Source organism: Triticum urartu, chromosome 3, assembly GCF_003073215.2.
Source record: "Triticum urartu cultivar G1812 chromosome 3, Tu2.1, whole genome shotgun sequence".
Lineage (NCBI taxonomy): Eukaryota > Viridiplantae > Streptophyta > Magnoliopsida > Poales > Poaceae > Triticum > Triticum urartu.
In genome coordinates, this window is record NC_053024.1 from 372,231,290 (window position 1) to 372,238,678 (window position 7,389).

Genomic DNA, 7,389 nt, shown 5'->3' on the forward strand with positions numbered 1-7,389 from the left:
CATGCCTCTTTCAGAAAGGAAAAAACTGTGCTTCCGGTTTGGTTTTTTACCGGTTTTTTCTTGAAAAAAGTTTGTCAAACCTATCAACATGGGATCTAATTTTGAAGATCTTAACGCGAGTAATCCAACGGTGAAAACGGTCCGAAATTTGGACGCATGATTTAAGAGATAAAACATTTTGAATAAACGGATCTACGAAAAAAGAGAAAAATCCCAGGTTGTGAGAAGTGGCGCACATGCACAGCGCCACTTTTCACAACCCAGGGAGGTGGGAGTGATCTTTGCAAGGAGTACTCCTTAATTAGTGATTTCGCCGCATGACCCTTTTATTTATTTCATTTTTATTCTTTCATGTCATAGTCGACATCGCCATCTAAGAAATTTAGGTCCCCTCGCCTTCAGCTGCCATCTTCGCTGCGAGGTAGGGGGGCCTCGGATCTTCGAGACCTCTATGTTCTTTGTAGTTGTGTGAGAATAAGTTTTCTCTTATTTTTTGGCGGTGCCATGAGGTTGGAGAGTTTTCTGTCCTCACAGATTCGATTGTTCGGATCTGATGAGTGCCATGAGGTTGGAGAGTTTTCTGTCCTCACAGATCCGATTGTTCGGATCTGATGAGTTTATGTTATTGTGTCAAGCTTTTTTTATTGGTCTGATTCTTTGTGGAGGTGAAATCTTTCATCAGCATGATGGTGAAGCTATAGTGATTCGGTGACATGAACTTCTAGGGGATCATTCCCAGACCAAATACGTTCATCGATGAAGGCTTCCCATCTTTCTTGATGGGCAACTCAAGGTGCTTTCGAAAATCATTATTGGCAATGTTCGTGCGGGTGAAAGAATGACAATATCGTTGCTCCAGTCTAATTGCAGACTCTTTACCAAAGTCATTGAAGTATTTATTTGAGCAAAGGTTGATACCACGAAGAAGGCATTTACAGGATATTTCATTGTAATTCTTAGTCATATGAGTTACTTTATATTTTTTTGGATCTTAGGTTCATATCAATGTACATGTAATTGTTATCTATACCTACCTGCTAATAAAAGGGTTATTGCTTTCATGGGTTCACCGTCATTAATTTATCTATGTCGGTGCAACAAACCTTCATGTATGTTGCCTAGATTGTACACAGGCGCAGCAGCAAGGGTACAGCAGCAACAAGCTCCCAAGACAAAGGCCAAGCCAGAGAGATAGCTCTTTGAGGAATCAAAGTGCGGATCAAGAAGACCAAGACAAGCCAAGGAAACAAGATGTCACTAAGGAAAAACCTCCCTTACCGGGCAGGCGAGCCTGGTCAGGTCAAGACCTCTCTAAGAACAAGTCCTGAGATTTCCCCAGCGGGCTTGCCGGGGCCGCTAAGGGCGAGTCGCCCCGCCAAGACTTCGCCCCTCCACCACACAACGACGCAAGTCACTCTTCAGTGTGGTGTCGAGCCCCCTAGTGATTAATTGGTTGTCATTTGGCACGTGGCAGCCATTTGAAAGAAAGACTCCCCCTAAATGACACCCATCCAGAGGCGTGTCACGTAGGCAGGTAGAAGATGGTTAAGCGGCGCGGCAGCCTTGTCGGGATGTGTCCACAGCATGACACCTAGCAGTGCATTTAATGCACTTTGTCCTAACTGCCAGAGTTAGGTATGATAGCACTGTTGGCTATCTAATTAGTAGATAATGGCTGATTTGCCACTATGGTAACCCCTTAGCCTATAAAAGGAGGACCATGGCAACCTAAAAAGGATTCGGGCCCTTGTACACCCACACGCGTGTAGTTGCTCTCCCGAGGCAACCTTGTCGAGCTTGAGCGTTGCATGTCCATTGCGGTCCTCCCTTCAATCCACCAAAGCAGGAGTAGGGTTTTACGCTTCACAGCGGAATGAACCTGGGTAAAAAACCACCAACATCACCCCTATCGTGTTGTCCCATGGTTTTCGCTCTTTGTGCAATGTGCCCTCCCCCCTGCGCCGAACCACAAGGGGTTGTTGGCCCCATAGGTGATCGTGTTCCACTGCGACATCTTCGGCGCGCTAGGTAGGGGGAGCGCTTGCGCGAACCTGAGGTTGTGAACAACGCGTCAATCTTCATCATCATCTTCTTTGTCACTAGCTTCACCATCCATGGCGCCCAAGAAAAAGTCCGGCGCAACAGCTCACCCTTCCACCTCGAAGGCTCCCTCGCATGCGCCCACTGGTACTGTGGATGCTGCGGCGGTGTTGGGGGACGCGGGTGTTGGGGAAGGTTGCATGGGAAACAAAAAAATTCCCACTCTCACCAAGATCAATCTAGGAGATGAACATCTATGAGAGGAGAGATTGTATCTACATACCCTTGTAGATCGCTAAGAGGAAGCATTAAGAAACGCGGTTGATGTAGTCGAACGTCCTCATGATCCAATCACAATCTGTCCCGCGAACTCCGATCCAAGTGTCGAATGAACAGCACCTCCACGTTCGACACACATATGACTTGATGACACCTTCACCTCCTCGATCCAGCAAGCGGTGATGAAGTAGTAGCTCGAGTCCTCCCATAGCACGATGGTGTGGTGGCAGTGGTGGTGGTGGAATCTTAGCAGAGCTTCGCTAAGCACTACGGAGAGGAAGAGGGCTACGAGGGAGAGAAAGGGCAGCGTCGTGGCATGGAGATGTACTCAAGGATGAGGTTGCCCTCTCTCTACCTCTCTATATATAGGGGGAGGGAGGAGGGGGCGCCCTAGATCCCATCTAGGAGGGGGAGGCCACAGGGGGAAACCCTAGATGGGTTTTTGGCGCTTCCCACCCCAGGAGCCTTGGCCCCCAAGGCAAATGGGATGGCTTCCCTAGGGGGCGCCCCCACCCCTTCTGCTTATGTGGGAAAGGGTGAGGGGGCGCACTGCCCCTTAGTGGGATGGTTTGCCCCCTCCCCTTGGCCCATGAGCCCCCCCAACACTTGCCCCCCCCGAAAACCCCTTTCAGTGATGTTGGTCATCACCCGGTACCCCGGAACAATTCCGGACTCCAATACCCTTTGTCCAATATATCGATGTTCACCTCCGGACTATTTCGGAGTTCCTCGTCATGTCCGGGATCTCATCCGGGACTCTGAACAACCTTCGGTAACCACCATAATGACTCCACTATACTTATATCGTCACCAAACGTTAAGTGTGTAGACCTGCAGGTTCGAGAACTATGCAGACATGACCGATACACCTCTACGGTCAATAACCAATAGCGGGACCTGGATGCCCATATTGGTCCCCACATATTCTATGAAGATCTTATCAGTCGAACCTCGATGTCAAGGATTCATGTAATCCCGTATGTAGTTCCCTTTGTCTATTGGTATGTTACTTGCCCAAGATTCGATCATTGGTATCTCCATACCTAGTTCAATCTCGTTACCGGCAAGTCTCTTTACTCATTTTGTAATACAAGATCACATGGCTAACTCATTAGTCACATTGCTTGCAAGCTCATTGTGATATTGTATTACCGAGTGGGCCCTAAGATACCTCTCTGTCATACGGAGTGACAAATCCCGGTCTTGATCCATGCCAACTCAACAGACACCCTTGGAGATACCTGTAGAGCACCTTTATGGTCACCCAATTACGTTGCGACATTTGGTACACAGAAGGTACTCCTCTAGTGTCAGTGAGTTGTATGATCTCATGGTCATAGGAACATATACTTGACATGCAGAAAACGATAGCAATAAACTTGACACGATCACATGCTATGTTCATAGTTTGGGTCTTGTCCATCACACCATTCTCCGAATGATGCGATCTCGTTATCAAATGACAACTCATGTCTATGACTAGGAAACCATAGCCATCTTTGATCAACGAGCTAGTCCGGTAGAGGCTCACCAGGGACATGTTGTTGTCTACATACCCACACATGTATTTGAGTTCCTGATACGTCTCCATCGTATCTACTTTTCCAAACACTTTTGACCTTGGTTTGGACTCTAACTTGCATGATTTGAATGGAACTAACCCGGACTGACGCTGTTTTCAGCAGAATTGCCATGGTGTTATTTTTGTGTAGAAATAAAAGTTCTCGGAATGACCTGAAACTTCATGGAGAATATTTCTGGAATTTACAAAAAATACTGGCAAAAGAATCAACACCAGGGGGCCCACACCCTATCCACGAGGGTGGGGGCGCGCCCCCCTGTCTCGTGGGCCCCCTGAGGCTCCACCAACCTCTACTCCAACTCTATATATTCACGTTCGGGGAGAAAAAATCAGAGAGAAGGATTCATCATGTTTTATGATACGGAGCCGCGCCAAGCCCTAATCTCTCTCGGGAGGGCTGATCTGGAGTCCGTTCGGGGCTCCGGAGAGGTGATCCGTCGCCATCGTCATCATCAACCTTCCTCCATCACCAATTTCATGATGCTCACCACCGTGCGTGAGTAATTCCATCGTAGGCTTGCTGGACGGTGATGGGTTGGATGAGATTTATCATGTAATCGAGTTAGTTTTGTTAGGGTTTGATCCCTAGTATCCATTATGTTCTGAGATTGATGTTGCTATGACTTTGCTATGCTTAATGCTTGTCACTAGGTCCTGAGTGCCATGATTTCAGATCTGAACCTATTATGTTTTCATGAATATATGTGAGTTCTTGATCCTATTTTGCAAGTCAATAGTCACCTACCATGTGTTATGATCTGGTAACCCTGAAGTGACAATAATCGGGACCACTCCCAGTGATGACCGTAGTTTGAGGAGTTCATGTATTCACTAAGTGTTAATGCTTTGTTTTGGTACTCTATTAAAAGGAGGCCTTAATATCCCTTAGTTTCCGATAGGACCCCGCTGCCACGGGAGGGTAGGACAAAAGATGTCATGCAAGTTCTTTTCCATAAGTACGCATGACTATATTCGGAATACATGCCTACATTACATTGATGAACTGGAGCTGGTTCTGTGTCACCCTATGTTATAACTGTTGCATGAGGATCGCATCCGACATAATTACCCATCACTGATCCAATGCCTACAAGCTTTTCACATATTGATCTTTGCTTAGTTACTTTTGCGTTGCCACTATTGCAATCACTACAAAAACTACTACTGTTACTTTTACCACCATGATACGTCTCCGTCGTATCTACTTTTCCAAACACTTTTGCCCTTGTTTTGGACTCTAACTTGCATGATTTGAATGGAACTAACCCGGACTGACGCTGTTTTCAGCAGAATTGTCATGGTGTTATTTTTGTGCAGAAATAAAAGTTCTCGGAATGACCTGAAAATCAACGGAGAATTATTTTGGAATATAATACTAGAAGAAGAATCCATGTCAGGGGGCCTCCACCTGTCCACGAGGGTGGGGGCGCGCCCCCCTGCCTCGTGGGCCCCCTGACGCTCCACCGACCTCAACCTTGACTCCATATATTCACTTTCGGTGAGAAAAAAAATCAAAGAGAAGGATTCATCGCGTTTTACGATACAGAGCCGCCGTCAAGCCCTAAACTCTCTCGGGAGGGCTGATCTGGAGTCCGTTCGGGGCTCCGGAGAGGGGAATCCGTCGCCATCGTCATCATCAACCTTCCTCCATCACCAATTTCATGATGCTCACCGTCGTGCGTGAGTAATTCCATCGTAGGCTTGCTGGACGGTGATGGGTTGGATGAGATTTATCATGTAATCAAGTTAGTTTTGTTAGGGTTTGATCCCTAGTATCCATTATGTTCTGAGATTGATGTTGCTATGACTTTGCTATGCTTAATGCTTGTCACTAGGGCCCGAGTGCCATGATTTCAGATCTAAACCTAATATGTTTTCATCAATATATGAGAGTTCTTGATCCTATCTTGCAAGTCTATAGTCACCTACTATGTGTTATGATCCGGCAACCCCGAAGTGACAATAATCGGGACCACTCCCGGTGATGACCGTAGTTTGAGGAGTTCATGTATTCACTATGTGTTAATGCTTTGGTCCGGTACTCTATTAAAAGGAGACCTTAATATCCCTTAGTTTCCATTAGGACCCCGCTGCCACGGGAGGGTAAGACAAAAAATATCATGCACGTTCTTTTCCATAAGCACGTATGACTATTCGGAATACATGCCTACATTACATTGATGAACTGGAGCTAGTTCTGTGTCACCCTATGTTATGACTGTTACATGATCGATCGCATCCGGCATAATTCTCCATCACCGATCCATTGCCTACGAGCTTTCCATATATTGTTCTTTGCTTATTTACTTTTTCGTTGCCGCTGTTACCATCACTATAAAACCTAAAAATATTACTTTTGCTACCGTTACTTTTGCTATCGTTATCACTACTATCATATTACTTTGCTACTAAATACCTTGCTGCAGATATTAAGTTTCCAGGTGTGGTTGAATTGACAACTCAGCTGCTAATACTTGAGAATATCCTTTGGCTCCCCTTGTGTCGAATCAATAAATTTGGGTTGAATACTCCACCCTCAAAAACTGTTGTGATCCCCTATACTTGTGGGTTATCAAGACTATTTTCCGGCGTCGTTGCCGAGGAGCATAGCTCTATTCTTTGAGTCACTTGGGATTTATATCTGCTTATCATTATGAAGAACTTGAAAGATCAAAGAACCAAGATGTTTCCCTCAACTATGAGGGGAGGTAAGAAACTGCCATCTAGCTCTGCACTTGATTCACCTCATGTTTTGAGTAAACTTGCGACACCTAAACCTGCTTCTGCTATTAATTCTGATATGTCGCATGTTATTGATGATGCCACTTCTGCTATGCATGATACTTATAATGAAACTACTTCTATGCTTGATACCACTATGCCACTTGGTGAATTTCTTGATGAACAACTTTCTAGGGCTAGAGAGAATGAAATTATTGAAACTGATAATGTTGATGAAAGTGATGATGAAGATTCTCCCCCTAGATATGAATTACCTGTTGTTCCTCAGGGTTATGTTATGGATGAAGAAACTGCTAGAGACTTTCTAGCTTGCAATGATATGAGTGATCTTAAGAAACTATTAGCTAAGCTAAAACAAAAATCTCTGAATGCTAGAATGAAATATGATCCTGCTTATGCTACTTCACCTATCTTTGTTACTGATAAGGATTATGAATTCTCTGTCGACCTTGATATAATTACTTTGGTTGAATCCGATCCTTTCTATGGCTATGAATCTGAAACTGTTGTGGCACATCTTACTAAATTAAATGATATAGCCACCCTGTTCACTAATGATGAGAAAACTCGCTACTACTATATCCTTAAAATATTTCCGTTCTCATTAAAGGGTGATGACGGTGTCCTGAACTAGGGGGTACTCACCACGTCGTCTCCTGGTCAGTTAGACGGGGCCGAGGACCCCATGGCCATATACTCATGGGCCAGCTCGGACAGCTGCCGCATACAAGGAAGATTCCACAAGA